At 51.3% G+C, this 17,268-nt stretch overlaps 1 protein-coding gene across 1 annotated transcript in view; it reads left to right on the top strand.

The window, feature by feature from the left end:
* The first annotated feature begins 12,630 nt into the window (after positions 1 to 12,630).
* KCNK10 (potassium two pore domain channel subfamily K member 10) overlaps positions 12,631 to 17,268 on the top strand; it is a 78,431-nt gene continuing 73,793 nt past the window's right edge. The window contains exon 1 of the mRNA XM_066341370.1: positions 12,631 to 12,819. The gene's annotated coding sequence lies outside the window, so the exon portion shown is untranslated. The remainder of the gene's footprint in view (positions 12,820 to 17,268) is intronic.

Consider the following 17,268-nt stretch of genomic DNA (forward strand, 5'->3'; position numbering starts at 1 on the left):
ATTGACTTAAAGGATCTAGTTACTTCTAAATTTTGAACATGCTCTGAAAATCAAGGTCTCTTTTATTTATTAAAGGACTTGACTGCTCTTGACCTAACTTGTACTAGGGTTCAAAGTTTGAGTCATCAGAACTGGTAAGTGCTCATTCATTTAAGAAACACTGATGGAATACTTTTGTGCAAGACCTGTGCTAATTGCTGTGGGGCAAATTGAGATACTGCAAAAAGTCAGCCAGCTAAAAGGTGAGGACCAACGCAGTTGACTTTCAATTAACTTCTCTCCGGAGAGGAAGAAGGCCATCGACAATCCCTAATGCTAATTACAATAAAACTTGTCAAGACAAGACATGGAGTGACTTTAATGGAAATGTATTCAGTGAGTATTGTACTCAACATTTAGAAATATATTTCTCATTCTATAGACTTCATCAATTAATTGTTATTACAACTAACAATGATTACTTACTATAACCATTCAATATATGAAGCACCTTGCAAGTATGATATCATTTAATTTGCAGTGTAGTCCAGTGAGGCAGATTACTGTGTCAGTTTTATAGATAACAGACTAGGAGAGAGGTTAAGTGACACAGGCTGGCATTTGTACCTGGCTGGGTCTTCTGTGCCCACAGTGTATGTGCAAAGCTGGGACTAGACTCCAAGTTCTGGATTTTTCTCTCTGGTGTTTTTTCCTCTAGACTTGTGCTTTCCAGTTGTGTTCCATGAATCTTCCAGGTCCTGAGGGGGTCTTAGCACCCAGTGCAAGGACTGAGAGGGAGGCCAAGCTTACACGACTCTGGGCCCTTATTCTTGTATTATATATATTATAATATATATTTATGTTATATTATAATGTATTTTACTTATATAGCATATAACAATAAAGTATGCAATATATAATAACATATATCAATATATTTAGTATTTAATATATTATATTTAATATAAAATATATTATAATATTATATATTTTAATTTAATAAATTATGACTATAATAATACCGTAGCCAACATCCAAGAGCAGAGGGGAAGGGGTCACAGCCTTTTAGAAGAAAGCCCTTCCTTCAAATGGAATTTTACATCTATATTTATATAATTTCCACTGAAAGCTTGGATTTTATTCAGTTCAATTGGATTTTCACTTAAAATAAAATCTTGTAGAACAAAACCCTTCCATCCGAAAGAAAATTCAGTTTGGTTTAGATCTCGTGTCTGTATGTTTTCCTTCCTTCCTCCTTCCATTCTCTAGCTATCCAATGGAACTGTAGCTCTCTCTCCCCATCCCTGTCTACATGGTCCCTACAGCCCATCTAGAGCTATCTCTGTATTGCTATATCATTTTTACTTAAGGTTTGAATTTTATTCCCTATCATTAAATTTTCGCTCAACGTTGTAGAACAGGACTCTTTCCTTTAAAGGTAGATTTTGTTTGAAAAGTTTGAACACCTCTGGTCTATTCCACACTGCTCTTGGATATTTTTAGTTTAAAGACTCGGTCTGGAAGCAGTGTTACTGTTCATTGTCCCACCTTCAGGGTCAAGACCTCGGTCGCTAGCTGACATCTTTGCTGCTGTCAAAATCTGCCTTACCGCCGACTAGAGGAAAGCCCCTTTAAGATGCCCATGCAAGCACAAGTCCACAAAACTAAGAGTCATAGAGAAGGGAGAAAGAGTTTACTTCAGTATTTATTTAGTTAAAGGGTTAAAAACAGACAAGATGTCATTTGCATGCACGATTAAATAAATCCATAACTATTGTAAGTTATCGTGAAATAACACCTATTATTGGTTGAGAGAAAATATATAGAGATAAATTATTTAAATACTGCTGTTTTGGGAATTTAAACTGAACATTTGAAAGGCTTTTTTTTTCACTTTTTCAAAGTTCATTTTGATTTAGACATTCTGTCTCTAGGTTTTCCTGACTAATTTTGTATGTAAATATGCCCCAGGAAGAGGGATCGTGTTGTGATCACTGTTTCCAGTTTCCTTTTTCATACCAAGTTATCTTGATTAAAAGTGATTAAAAAACACCAAGTGTGATAATTACTCTTTTCTTCAGCAGACAGCGGAGTTTGATGGATGCATCCAGCAATTACTCACTTGCGGTAAAAGGAAATGTGAATTTTCTGGCACCAGGACACTTCTAGTTCATGTCCAAGTTGTAGGGAGAGCACAAGCTCGACAGAGCTGCAGCCGGCCTGATGAGACCGATGCAGGGCTGGTCCTGGCTGGGCTGCTCAGTCGGAAACAGCATCGCCCCACTACATCGAGGTTGTGGGTTTGATCCCCGGTCAGGTCACATACCAGAGTTAACCAATGAATGCATATATAAATATAAGTGGAACAACAAATCAATGTTTTTTCCTCTCTCTAAAGTCAATCAATAATCTTTTATTTATTTATTTTTTTATTATTATTATTTTTTTTGTATTTTTCTGAAGCTAGAAACCAGGAGAGACAGTCAGACAGACTCCCGCATGCGCCCGACCAGGATCCACCCAGCACGCCCACCAGGGGGCCACGCTCTGCCCACCAGGGGGCGATGCTCTGCCCCTCCGGGGCGTCGCTTTGTTGCCACCAGAGCCACTCTAGCGCCTGGGGCAGAGGCCAAGGAGCCATCCCCAGCGCCCGGCCATCTTTGCTCCAATGGAGCCTCGGCTGTGGGAGGGGAAGAGAGAGACAGAGAGGAAGGAGAGGGGGAGGGGTGGAGAAGCAGATAGGCGCTTCTCCTGTGTGCCCTGGCCGGGAATCGAACCCGGGACTTCTGCACGCCAGGCTGACGCTCTACCACTGAGCCAACCGGCCAGGGCCAATAATCTTTTATTTTTTAAGAAAGCGGTAGGGCTGCCATGCATGGGCCTCCTGGAGTTGTGGTCTTGTCAGGAGGTCATGGATTCTAGCCCGTGTCATTTCTTCAGCACGGGGGTCTTGGTGCCAGGCTTCGAGGAAGTAAGAACAGGAAGGGACCACGTGCTGTCGTTTCCAAGGCAGTGCCTTCTGTACCTTTACTGCTCTCCTTCTTTGGCATTTCTTCTGGAATCTTTGGTGAGTGTCTGGGAATAAAAAAGGAGTTGGTGTGAGACAACGTGCAGTTGTGCTTAACTGGAGGGTCCTGGGGATAGATGTGGTTCACCTCTGTGTCGGTGGCCGAATGCTGGTGGCTGCTGATTTGTTCTGGGATGCACCTCCCCCAATGCAAGTGTCTTCTAATCTTCAGATTTTGGGCTTTGAGGTGGGGCATGGCTACCTGCTTTCTGCTCCCCTTGGGCTAAATGTGATCCTGAAGGCCAAGCATTGAGATGTGGGGTTATGGAATGACTTATTACTACCAAGTCGAGAACTTAAGTTAGAAGTTCAGATTGATTTGGAATCGTGGCTTGATCTGCTTTCTCAGAGAATTTCTTGGGACAGACATAAAAGCAGCAGGATGTCTTGATAGAGCATGGACTTTAGCATTAGGTGTGCACTGAGCTGTATCCTGGTCTCAGCACTTGCCTTGGGCAAGTGTCTTATGCCCTCTAGTTGATGGGGTTGGATGACCAGCTTATATCCAAGACCCCTTTTTGGTAAAAGAAATAGGGTTTTTTTGGGGTATAATTTTATAGTCTCTATGTAATAATTTTCTGCTTCTTTGGTTTTATCCAGTCATTCAGACTATTTCTCAAATGCCTACCAGGTGCCAGGTGCTGTGCTGGCACTGGGTGTGTAGGACTGAATCTCATGGGCAAGGTCTCTGCCCTCAGGGAGCTGAGAGCCTAGTGGGGCAGGGCCTGGGAAAGATGACCAGTGAACTGCACAGCAGTAGATAATATAATTCCCATCATAATACCTTCTAAGGTAGGCACTCCTATCATGGTGCCTGCTAAGGTAGGAATAATGGGAAGGAGCTATTTAGAATGGACAGACCTTTCTGCGGTGGAAACATTTAAATCGAATGCAAAGGATGGGAAGGGGCCAGCCATGGGAAGAATGGGGGAAGGGCCTTCGGACAGAAAGAAGATCCCGTGTAAGCTGAATGAAGGTTGGGACACAGAGAGTGTGCGAGGGTTGTGAGGTGAAGTCAGAGAAGTGGGCTGGGGCTCTGTTATCACACCTTGGAAGCCATAACAAAACAAAGGGTTTACATTTTATTGTAGGTGCAGTGGTGGGAGGCAGTGAAAGTTTTGAGCAGGGAAGGAAGCGAAATGATCTATGCTTTGAAAATATTTTTCTGACCTCTGTGTGGAGAATGGATGGGATGGGCAGGGGTGTGGGGAGACCTGTGAGGAGGCTGTGGGTGCAGTCTAGGAGAGACCTGGCGGCCTACGGCCATGTGCGGGCAGGAGGAAGGAGGGCAGGGTCGGTTCTAGGTCCATTTGGGGTAGCGGGAGCTGAAAGTTAGGCTGCCTCTCAGGGTCTGGCCATTTGGCTTGAACCCACTGGGTGGGTGTTCACACCACCTTAGGAGAGGAGCCTTCTTTTGTGGCTGGGTCAGCAGTCAAGTACAGTTGGACTTACCAAGTCTGAGACAGTCAAGGTGACACGATGAAACTGAACTAGAGGTCAGGGGATATTCTTTTCAAGAGTTGAAGTTTATTCCTGGAAAAACAAAGTCTGACTCTTCTCCTACAGTCCAGAAAGGTCTTCCTGGGGGGTTCTGCCCCTCCAAATGGTCATTTCTTTTTTCTGACCTCAACTTCCAGCCAGGCCCATTGTGATGCTGTTATTTGGGTGAAGGGCTTCCCCAGGTACCACGCCAAGGCCGGGCCTTGTTCCCAAGCATTCCCAAACCCATGGTGTCCTTGGAAGGTTGGCCGCTCGGGTGACGGTTGCATGGCCTTCCGTGCAGCCCATAGGGGGAGTTTGAGATCGTCTTCATCAAACTCCCAGATGTTACTGGTGATGGCCGTGGTGGCCGGGGCATCTCTAACCAGATAGCCAGTGGAGCTCCCTCGGTATTCAGCAGCAGGGTGCTCTGGACACTTGCAGCGTTAACCTGACACCTAGCTCCCGGGCCTGACACCTGGGGACTCGCATACCTGCAGCTCCTGCGGCTTCGACGCCCAGATCCCGAGTTTTCTGCTGGACTCCGCCTGCGGCTTCCCGCGGCACAAAGATCTGGGAGTCATCAGCAAGTGGCTGGTATTTGAAACCAGGGCCCTGGAAGGGATCACGTAGGGAGGGACTGTGAGCCCAACATGTAGGGGTTGTTAGGACGAGGGATCCTCAGAGTGGATTTAAAAAGCCCATCCAGAGAGAGTGGAGAAGAATCTTGAGAGTTTGGCATCACAGAGGCCCAAAGGGGGGGCATCTGAAGAAGGAGCAGGGCCCCCACTGTGGAGTGCTGCGGTGCGGCCACGGCAGACGTGCCGTGATGGTGTCCACGGGGCTTGGGGACGTGGGGACGGCGGAGACCCTACCATGAGCAGTTTGGTGGCACCCTGCGTGCGGTACTGCCTACGCTGTGGCTGGTTGTGTTGGGTGGTTGATGACTGTTCTTCTTCTGTTTCCCTGCCTGAGGGTTGCCAGATATAAAATACAGGTCACACAATTAAATTTGAATTTCAGAAAAGAGTTTTTTAAGTGTGTCCCAAATATTGCATGGGATACACTTATGCTAAAAAGTTATTATTATTATTATTTAATCTGAAATTCAAATTTAATTGGCTGTCCTTTTGTCCTTTTTTTTTTCTGAGTCTGGCAGCCCAAATTGGACCGTGCACTTTAAAATGGTTAAAATGGTGAACTTTCCGTTATGTGAATTTTAGCACGCTTTCAAATCTCACAACCCTACTCCTAGACTAGACTCACGTAGGAGCGACCCCACGCCCTGCTTCTGGTTGAGCCACCAAGACCAGTAAGGAAGCGTTATTTCTCCTTAAACCAGAATAGTTAATGCTTCTGTTAAATTCCCTGGGGCGCCTCACGCAGTGCTGAGCACATAGTAGGCACTTGCCAAAAACTGGCTTGGTAGAAGATTGGTGATACTTGAATGAGAAGAAACTGCTGGTGCCTGTGATGCTACTTAGAGAACTCCACGGTGTGGGCCTCACCCGGACGTGCTCAGGGCGTGGTGCCGTGTGGCACTGGTGGCTGTGCCTGAGGAACCAAGTACTTAGACCATGACACACCTGTTTGGGCTTGTGACTCTGGAGCGAACAGCTTTGCTGAATTCAGGACATCCCAGTTATACATGCTTAAAGGCAGCTGGATTTGGAGGGACCATTAAGCATCTTTAAAAGGCGAGGAGCTCTTGGAAATGCCTACAAATTCCAAGACAGCCAGTCATCTGCTATTTTAATTGGTCAGACCAATTTCTATGCCTTCCTTTCTCCCCTGCTCTGTGAGTTGGAGGAGACATAACCACAGACTCTATTTCCAATGACCTCTCCAGAATCAATTTCAGAGCAATTAAGTATATTGAATCTGGTTTATTGAATCTGAAATGTATGACAAATTAAATATCAGCTAGGACTTTCTATGAAGATTCTATTCCTTGGTTAAAACCGGAGAACCCAAAGGTTAGCCTTAACTCTCTAGGAAAAGGGTTTTTCCTCTGGCGCTCTCTTCCTGAGCTTCGCTGTTTACAGGGATCTTGCATCCGCAGTTAACATTCGTTTACAGGCATGCTGAAGGCAATGTTTGTGTTCTACACCAATTGATTGAGCCCTACTGTGTGCCAATGTTTAGTATTGCATTTGTGTTTTGACCAAATTAGATTTTCAAAGAATGTCCCATCGTTCCTCTAACTGGACAGTCACTTGCAAGGGAGTATGCTTATGGCGGCTGCTTAATTGTGACTAAGCCATCACTTACGGAGTTTGCCTGGGTGACAGATTTGGGAGTGAGGGTGGAAGTGTGGAAGAGGGATTTAAGCCTTGAGAACGAATGACTGCATATCCAGTTTGAGGACCAGCACGGCAGCCTGGCAGATTTCCACACAATCCCTCTAAGGATGTCTTTTTTTTTCTTTGAGGTTTTGGAGGCATTCTCTATCTAGATTCTTCAGTGCTGGGCCTTTTCTGAAGGCGCCCCTAACTCTAATTCATCCAACCTCGAGTTCCTGGACAGCAGGGTTCTGCCCGGTCTCCTCTGTGACCCCTGGTGCCGGAAGCACACACAGCAAGCTCTTGACAAACACCTGTCGGATCCATTCTGTGAACAGTAATGGAGCTTTGACTGTAGGCAGTCCACTGGGCTGGGGACTGTGGAAGATTCAGAGACACAGGGACCCTGTTCCAAGGGCATGTAGAGGAATTGGCCTTCAAGCAGGAGGACTCACCAGTGCATGTATTTGGGGGTAGGGTGAGGTGTTGGATTGGCTGGAAGGTCTAGCAGCCGTCTGGCATGGAACATTCCCCAGGGGCTTGCTTCTCCGAGGATGCCCCTGGCGACGGCGACTTTTGCCTTCGTCACACGCCATCTCTCCCCCGGACCCGGGTGTTGCTGGAAACACACTGAGCTGCTTTATTGAAACTTCCCTGCCCCGCCTTTTGAAATTTACTTCCCCAACTTTTCAGTAAGCTTGTTGACTCCTTGAAGACGTCACCCACGGGGAGAAAGGGGCTGGGACGTTTCCTGCGCCCTCCTCTCCCCAGCCTCCTGAGGGATACGCTGGCGTTCTTTCCCTGTGGGTCCCTCCCTCCGGCTCGCCCACACGCACCGCCAGCCTCGGAGGGCTGCGTGTGCAGGAAATCTGGGGAATGTCGCTGATGTCAGCAGCTCCGGCGCTGCCTGAGAGGAGCCACTTCGGAGGGAATTATCTGGAGGGTGATGCTGACAGGCAAAGCTGTTTTGTAGGGCATTTTATAGAAACGGTTTTCTTCCTCAGACGGATCTCGTTCATTTTTGCGACTTAGTAGGCGCGCTGAAGGAAGAGCCATCTAAAAAAATTTTCTTTCCCCCATCGAAGCGTTTTCATAGGCGGTTTTCTGACTGTGAAATGAGCCGGCAGCACGAGAGCGATGAGGCCGGCTGGGACTGCCCGCCCGGCAGAGTGCACCGGGGCGTTGGGACTCCACCTCGGTGACCCGGGAGAAGAGCAGACGAGGGTGCCCCACCTGCTACATCAACGGTGTGTTCCTCAAACAATAAAAACAGAAGCCGCAGCCCACTTTGTGTGCACACAGAGCTTTCTGTTCCAACACCTTCTGCAGAAAATTCTTTTGTAAAGTGACTATCTTGCGGAGGAATTTCTATATATGATTTCAGGTTTGTTTATAGTAAGATCCACCTTGATAGCTTCACGACAGTCATCCTGACTGCGGGGTCTAAGCAGGGAAACAGGGCAGCTCGCCGGGTGGCATCCGGGGCAGTGGAGGAAGACACCAGGGATTGGAGTGGCAGCCACCCCCGAGGCTGTCCGACTCGGCCAGCAGCGTGCGGCGGCCCGATGTGGACCCTGAGCAGAAGGAGAGAATAACCTGGTTTCCAGGAAAGGACGGAGGAACAGACTGAACTTCCTTTCCTCCGTGGGGCAGGGAATCTCAGCTGGGTGGGGAAGGAGAAAGGGAGCGTAGGCAGGGCGCAGGAGAGGGGAGCAGGTCCGACAGGACACATGGGAGTATGTGGGGGCGAGAGCCGGACGGAGGGGAAGCTCCAGTCAGAAGGGTCGCCAGAGCTTAGCGGGGTGTCTCAGAGGCAGCGCCATTTCTTGGCCACTGGAGGGGGGACAGGTTGTCGTAGACGCCGTCTGTGTTCACCCACGAGAGCGCAGGTCGTCTTCCTGGGCCTGCGCACCTGTCCTCCAGGCTCTGCATGCGTCCCCCTGTCCTGCCGACCGACAGCCCTGGTCAGAGGACGTTCCTTGGTCTGAAGGCACCTCTTTCCAGGCTGGTCCCGGGTGTTCTTATTCCCCAGGGGCTGTCTGAAGCCCGGGACTGCCTGCATAAGAGAATGAAAGCCCAGCCCTCTCGCCTGAAGGTGGGATGAACTCGGAGACATAATTTATGCTGCCGAGCTCCCCAAGAGCTCGGGCAGAGGGGGGCTTCACCTGGAATCGCACCCTTGCTCGGTTTCCTGCCCTTCGTGGCCCTGCCTCCTCATTCCCTCCGACCTTCTCCTGGAAGCACTTGCTAAAGAAATCGTTTGCAAACCGCTGTTCATTTCAGGATCTTCTCAATGGACCAAGCTGCTTTGGAATCTGATCTAAGTCAGTGGTTGAAGAGGAATGGAGTTATTAGTGGTGGAATCAGGGCAGCGGGAGTGCAGGTATTGATAGCCGTGTCTGTGGGGCACTGAAGTCACCCCGTAGGGAAGCAGGACCTGGATGGACGGCTCCAGGTAATCTAGGCAAGAAGTCAGCTCTGCCACCAACAGCCACGAGGAACAGGCGGAAGTGGGAGAGCCGCAGGGCTTGGGTCCCAGATAAACAGGGTGTAGACCATTGACGCAGAGCACAGACTGTTGGTTTTCCAGGACAGCGTGGCCCTGATGTTGTGGGTACAGAGACTAAACAGCCTCTCCCTGCATGCCACACTCAGAGAGCAGCATCCTCAGGGGCGGTCCGGGCGTCAGGGATGAAGTCTCCCCGGAGGGGCTGAGGAAGTAGGAAAGGTCTTTGGTTCTTTAGTTGGGGGTCCTGAGGTGTTTTCAGGAAGGTGTGGGGTGGGAGAGAAAGGGAAGGCTGGGTCAGAGCAGAGGAGCAGGGCGTAGGAGATGGACAAGGCTACACAGGCAGAGAGCAAAGCCCCAGGGAGGCTTACGTGCAGCGGCTTCAGTGACCTTGCACTTCTTCAAGGAGCTGGTTCCTTCAGTTTCCTGGTGGGTGGTGGCTTGGCAGCCGGGACACACCGCCTGGAGGCTGGTACTGCTGCTGGCACAGAGCTGCACGCCCTGGCTGAGTAAGTGGATGAATGACACATCAGATCTCTAAATGCCGCCTCCCTTTTCGTTATTGTTAAACATCAGCGCGCTTATCACTTCAAAGTGTTTTATGCTCTGATAAATATAGAACTTCAAAAAAAAAAAAACCACAACAGAACTTTCTGAAGTACCTCGAGCTACTTCTGTCACTTCTGTCACCATCCTTGGGTGGGGCGCAATGAACAGATTCCCTAAGGTTAGGGGAGTAGGCGGTAGCATGGGTTATGGACTTGGTCATAGGATCTGTCTCGCTGGTGGGTGCACGCTTTTTTCAGTATTGCTTTCTACTGTGGGTCTTTCAAAAGACTAGGTTAGATCGGTACAACTGCTGCTGTGTTAGCGACTGCTGATATTGATGGGAGTGGGTGGGGTTGAGGGAAGCCCCGGGGGGCGGGGGGTAGAGGTCGGGCTGGAGAAGTAAGCCGGGCCTTGAGCACACGGCATGTGGGGGGCCGGGTGAAGAGCCTGGGCAAGGTTGGAAGTGCAGGAGGATCCGGCCCGGGTGTGGGGCGGGTGTGGGTGTGCTCTGCGTGGAGCCCAGTGAGGAGCGGTACCTGCTTTAACAAGACATCTGGGAAGGCAGACCCCCCCCCCCCTGGAGGCAGAGGGCCCTGTCAGTAGGGTTTCCTGCACTTGGCTCCAGGGTGAAGGAGATATTTTTGGGAGTGGCAGCTCTTTCTATTATTTTTAATCCCCAGAGGAAAGGAAAACGTCATTCTTTTTGAAGGTGCTCCGGTTAATTTAAATGGTGGAGGAAAAAATTTAGGCCAGGAGACAAAATGTGTTCTTCAGGAAGCGTTTCGGGACAAGGCAGAAGACTGTCCGCTGTGGCTGTGCAGCCTGAGGCCTTGGCCATGGAGTCAAGACAAACGAGCGTGAGGCGTTGGGAGAACTACGAGGCAGGCAGCCCCGGACCCCAAAAGATGAGCGGCCCCGTGGGAGACGCCAGGGCCGCTCTGACCAGCTCAGCGCGCCTGCGGACTGACTCTGGGCCTGGGCCTGGGCTCTTTGTGCTGGTGAGGGTTGGGGAGGGCCCATTCCATTGTAACAAAAAAGGCATCCCACCTGGTTCAGGAGTGACCTACAAGGTCCAGGCAGTCTGGAACGGGCGTTCTTCTGAAGAGAGTTTCCTGGCACCCGGGAGGAGAGAACGGCATGTGAGGTAACCATCAATGGACAGCCACATCATGCTATACGACTGCAATCAATCCCCACACGGAGGCCTCTGCAGGCCTGGCCTTGGAACGATGCTGCAGACGGGGAGGCGGAGTGAGAGCGGCCACCCCCGACGCTCAGGAAGTCACATCCTGGGTCCCCTGCGCGTGTCTCCCCTCGCCGTCCCTGGAACGGCGCCCCCTCCAGCGCCATCTCGTACTCTCTTCTCACTCTGCATCTGCCTCTGACTAATTCATCCAGCCCCCTGGCTTCAATCCCGCCTCTACCCCATCACTCGAGCCTTAGGTTCCAGCTAGATCCCCCACGGCCACCCCCAAGTTCCTGTCCCTTATACCTAATGTCCACTGGCTCTTCCCGCCTGGGTGGGCGGCAGGAGATGCAGATCTAAGCCCCTCCCCCCCTCTGTCTTGAAGAACACCATGCTCTTCCAAAGCTGGATGCCTGAGCATCATCCCAGACCCCGCCCTCCCACACTTCTCGTTCCCCACCCATCCCCGGGACCTGTGGGCTGCACAGCCCTGTCTCTGACCCTTCTTCTTCATCTCTTCTGCTGCTGCCCCAGTGGAGACCCCAGTCACAAGAGCCTCGTTCTCCGGGCCCTGTGAACTGGTAAAGGATTTGGAGTGTGTGCCACGACGCCCCTGGTTTATAACTACAGGACATTCGGGAGAGAGCAGGAGGAACCATCTGCTTCTTAGTCCTGAGAAGGAAGCCACTGGTCCTTCGGGTCCCAAATGAAACAGCAACCATTGTACTCTCCCCAGGGTGGGGGTCCCACTGCACCCCCTTTGGGGTCCTCAAATCCAAATTCTGCTGTGTGGTCCCAGCCAGAGGGACCCCGGGAGGCAGACTGGAGGGGAATTCTGCTTCCTTGGCACCAGACAGGTGACTCAGCAACAGTGATTCATGCCATTCAGGAGATTTTTTTTTTTTTAACCTAACAAATATCTTGTACCCATGAGTAACACAGAACCTTCTAGCCTTTGTGAAGAGGACAAGAAAGCTCTGAGGGTTTGGAGCACAGTGAACTGAATGACTTCTCTGTCCCGTTTCAGTCCTCCACAGGACTCATGAAGAGCTCTTGCTTGGGCTGTTGACTTCTGAGCACTTAACACCTCGATTCAGGATGTCTGTCTGTGGAATAAAAAAGCGCACAGTCGTATCAGGGCTGCTCACATCTACCAGACTCAATGAACGCTGCAGTTACCTCTTCTTTTGGGCAGGTGGTGAACTTAGTATTATAAATGCCAGTTCAAGGCAGATTTATGGATGGAGGCATGAATGAATTTAGGAATGGAGCAAATTGTCACCGGGAGCCTTCCAGGTGTAGGTGTTACACTAAGCTCCACATTGAGACACAGTGAAAGCATAGAGAAGGCCAGCTGATCCTACTGAGGAGTGGGCAGTCAGGGAGGACTTCTTGGCGGTGGTGACATATGAAGTAAGGTTTAAAGTATCAGGTGGAGTTGGCCCAGGAAAAGTGTGGATGAGAAAGGAAACTGGGAAGCAAGACCTAGTCCTCTGGGCTCAGCATGCAGGGATCTGGGTGCTGCTGTGTTTGGCTGGGGCAAAGGTGCATGTGAGGGCGTGGCAGCAGGAGAGGTGGGGAGACAGGCAGGCGCCAGGTTCTGGAAGGGAGTCTTGGTGCCAGCCACAGAGCCTGCACTTATTCTGAGTCTCCGAGGTGCCTGCAGCGGAGCTTAAGTGCCGAGTGGATGTGATCAGATTTACACCCCTGAGACTGCCACCTGGCCGCGTTGCGCAAGATGGATCTAGAGGAGGCTGTCTCACTGATTCAGGTGAGAGGCCAGAGTCCGGACTGAGAGCGGCAAGGACAGATGGGAGTCAGGGTGGCAGCATACTCTCAGCTCCCTTTTCCCCCCCTGTCAGCCTCGTTTCCTCTTACCTTCGCTGTCTGTCTCTAAAGCTTCCCAGAAACTTCCGGATACCTTGGTCTTTTCCATCTGGAAACAAAGTCTGAAGTTTTAAAAAAGAGGACTAGAAGGAGAGAGCAGCGATGGGACCCAGAGAGAGAGCTTTCTCTGCGGTGGCACTTGGGGGACACGGCTTGCTCAGTTAGCGTGTGAGGACTGAGCTGTTGGCGTACTGTACCCAGGACCCGCTCCATCACCTTTAAGGCACAGCTGTCCCACAGAAACGGGAAAAACCAGGTTAGGGATCAGAGGAACACACACATTCTTTCTGCTCTGCTCTGCTCGGGGCCGCTCACGGCTGAAACCAGCTGCTGCGACAAGGGGGCAGGTGGGGCTGGGATCATCTGCTCCTCCTTCCGCCTTCTCTCTTCCCCACACCCCCTTCGCCCCGGCTCCCCGCCCAGGGCAGCCTTTGGGGACTCTGAGCACAGCCACACGCTGGGGCTCTTTGGAAGCGCTGAGCTGTGGTGCAGGTGCAGGCGGCCCCAGAAGGAGCCCAGACCGGCCGGGGAGCGAGGGGAGATCGCGGGTAGAAGTTCTCTGCCTCTCCTGGCGTGTTGTCCTCACGGTTGCACTTTGCCTGGATCAATAGGCAGAGTCATGTTGCCGGGTGACGGTGGCACCTCTGAAGTGCTTGCACTTGAGGTTTCCCAGCGACCCTGAATCCCGTGGCTGTCTGTGTCAGGTGGCCAGAGGAGGGGTGGCCCTCGGGGTCAAGTGTCTGAGGACGGGTCCAAGGGCACCACTGCTCATTAGTTTGTGATGGGCTAGTTAGTGTCACCTTTCGGGACCTCAGTTTCTGTCCCATCAAAGGGAGACAGATAGTGACCACTGCCCTTTTGTGAAGGTAAACTAGGCTCACGTGTGGGTAAGATCTTTGTCAACTCTCCCACTGACTCTGAAGGCAAGGATGTGTTTTACTCACTTCTGTAGCCCCCGTGCCAAGCATCCTGCCTGGCACACTCAAATGTTGTCTAATTGCACGGACGGAGGTGCAGTGAAGGAGACAGGGCACGGGGAATCCTGAATCATGTGAAATCACTAAGGACTTGTTCAAGCCAGGAAAAGCAGAGCTCCACACCTGCCCCCCTGTCTACCCACATTTAGGCAAACACGGAATGGGCTAATGTTTGTGAGGAGACATTTTAAAATGAAAAGTAGCAGAAGATGATATTGTCTTCCAACCTTTCCTGTCCCGTCGGTCAGAGTCATGAAGTCAGATAAACTGTTACTTCTGCGACCCATCCGTTATTGATTCGTTACCTGGGGAAAACCCCTGTCCCCTCCAGGAGCCGGAAGCGGCCAATCTCACAGACTGGAAAGTGTTTCCACGTCTGTCTGAGACAACGGCCTTTCTGGGTTTGGGATAAAAGAGCCTTTTCCACCTGGAATTTCTTTGTCTTTTATTTTTCTGTTCCTGTGCTCCAGAGGAGAACTGACTTTGAAGTCAGATTCCTCTCACTTTAACCCTGGCCCCACCCTCCCTCTGCCCATGTGGCCTTGGTTTAGTCCTTTATTAAGCTCTCTGGGCTCCAGTTTCTTTATTTGTGAGATGGGAATGTGCGGTGGTCACAGGGAAGGGTGCGTCCTGCAGGCGTCCGACGGGGGCAGTGTGATCGCCCGAGAGCCCGACTGACTTCAGGCTGTGGAATCCACAGTGAGCCCGTTTCTCGGGGGCACGTTCCCCATGGGCCCGTTTCCCATGAGCTGCTCTCAGCCGGTGACTGAGTGCAGCAGGGACCCCAACGCAGGTGTCTTTCTGGGAGACACAGGACTTTCCACATTGCCGACTTTGGGTCAAAAACTCCTGGATGGCCACGTTGAACCTTCCTTAGGCTGCAGGTGGTCCAGGATGCTTATGTCCATCCTTCCCCCGTCTCTCCTCTACTCGGGGCTACCCTCAGGGTGTCTGCTGGCCGTGCCAGCCTCCCCGTGGGCTCCCATGGTCTCTCACACCTGGGTTTCCCCGAATAAAATCCATGCGCAACATCCCCTCTTGGTTTCTGCTTCTGGGAGGACCCGGACTCACACAGGGCGCTAATACCTCGTGGTGAGGACCAAAGGCCATGATGTGAGCAAAGTGCTTATCAGAGCGACGGGCGCCGAGTGAGTGCCCAGTAGGCAGCAGCACGTCCCGTCGCCTGCTCCATCACCACAGTCGTCATCACCTGGACATTTTGCTGCTTTGCTGGCTTCAGGCACAGAGCTCTCCAGCGGCACCTGCCCGGTCACAAGGTAACTTTGCATTAGCGTGAGAGCAACTATGGTTTCTGAGGAGAAGAAATGGATTAATTCAAACACCCTTTAAAAACGTATTCAATTCAAGCAAAAGGCACAAACCACATCCTTTCCAAGCCAATGAAACGCACAGCCATCTTTGCTGAGGCAACCAATTCTATTTTTAGTCCAATGCACAAAAGGTTTGTAACATCCGGAGGTCCCTGCTGGTACTTCTGATATCTACAGATACGCTCCAGTCGGTAAACCAGGGCAGCTCATCTGAGGTTTCTGAGAACCCTGTAGGGGTATCAAAAAAATTGGCCATTATAACTCATGTTTTGCAGATAAGGAAACAGAGAACCACATGATAACGGGTTTGGGGAGCTAAAACGCTGGTTTTGGCTCCTGGTGCTTTGGAAGCTCAGGGATTGGTGGCTTCTGTTCAAACTCTGTGCCTAGGAACAGTCCCTTAGCAAACTGGCACCATGAACTGGCCTGAAAAGACCTTTCTCAGCCTCAGGGATGCTAGAAGGCCTGGAACCATCCAGCTCCAACTGGCCTCCAAGGTCAGGGCCATCATCTGTCACCCGGAGAGCCTTCGTCCTCGTGGTTGTAACCTGACATGGTGGGGTGCGTCCCCTAAGTGGATTGCCTCTCCCCCGCCCCATGCCGGGAGAGACGGTGACCTACACCCACCCCCACACATCTATCTCCTCGTGCCCGTGCGGTGCTGAACAAATGCCCGGCATGGAGGGTGGTGCCGCTGCTGCTGCAGCTTTGTTTGTAGTTTGAAGGAATTATTCGCATTGACAACAGAAAACAAATATTTGCTCTATGCTAGGCATTGTGCCAAGATGCGGTGATCCAGTGATTAAAAGACAAGCATTCTGACTCCGCCGAGTTTATAGGCTCGTGGGGAGACAGAGGCACCAAGTCTGCCTGGAGAGTGCAGGACAACTTCACAGAGGAGGCAGCTCTGGGGCTGAGACCGAGGAGGAGGGAGTCTCCCAGGCAGAGGAGAGTGGGGAGGGGTCTACTGGCCCGGGGGGGGGGGGATCCAGGAAGGGGAGGAGGTGTGAGCAGAGCCCTGCTGTGTGGGAAGGCCTGATCTGCAGCCTGGGACGTCCAGTTGGTTTCCACTGCACACCACTCGTCCACTTTGTGTGTATGGTTTGGACATGCCAACGTTGCTTCCTTCCTTTCAGTTTTCATTCATCTCATCAACTTTCGTTGATTGGCCTCCCGTGGAATGCCCGGCGCTATGCAGGACAGTGGGGTACAAAGGTGAGCGGGGACACACAGTGCCTGCCCTCCTGGATCTCCAAGTCCAGTGACAAGCAGACAGGTTCTGTCAGCGACAGTGCAGTAGGTGTGGGCCAAGGGAGACTAATCCAGAGCGGGGGACATTAGCTCCTGTCCCTGCTGAAGCAAATTGCTACTTAGGCAGTAGTTGACAGCAACACACATTGATCATCTTATGGTATGGGAAGTCAGAAGTTCAAAATCTGTCTCACTGGGAGGAAATTGAGGTGTAGGCAGGGCTGGATCCTTCTGGAAGCTCCAGGGAAGATTCTGTTCCTTGCTGTTTGCAGCTTCCGGAGGTTGCCTGCGTCCCTTGGCTGGTGGCTACGCACTGTGACCTCTGTTTCTGTCCTTACGTCTTTGTCCTCTGGCCCTCCCACTTAAGCTGAGCTGACCCAGATAATCCAGGAAAATCTCTCTGTCTTGAGATCCTCAGTGGAATCATGTCTGCACCGCCTCTTTGGCCACGTAAAGTGATACAGGCATAGGTCCTGGGGATGAGGGTGTGGACAGTGTTGGGGGCCGTTGTTCTGCAGACCACAGAGGGAACAGGGGCGAGGTGCTTCCAGAACTGGTATTTAACCCCATATTTAAGGATCAGAAGGTGGGTGAAGGTGAGAGCAGGGAGGGGAGGTCACCTAGGCGGCTGCTGGATCGGTCCGGGCAAGACATGATGGTGGCCTGGATGAGGCTGGTGGCCGTGGGTCTGGAGAGAGGTGCAAGGGACTGCGATACGACGAGGAGGGCGAGTGGATGGGGAACGCAGGCAAAGTCGACAGAAAGCTGCCTAGA

This window comes from Saccopteryx leptura, chromosome 6 (assembly GCF_036850995.1).
Source record: "Saccopteryx leptura isolate mSacLep1 chromosome 6, mSacLep1_pri_phased_curated, whole genome shotgun sequence".
Lineage (NCBI taxonomy): Eukaryota > Metazoa > Chordata > Mammalia > Chiroptera > Emballonuridae > Saccopteryx > Saccopteryx leptura.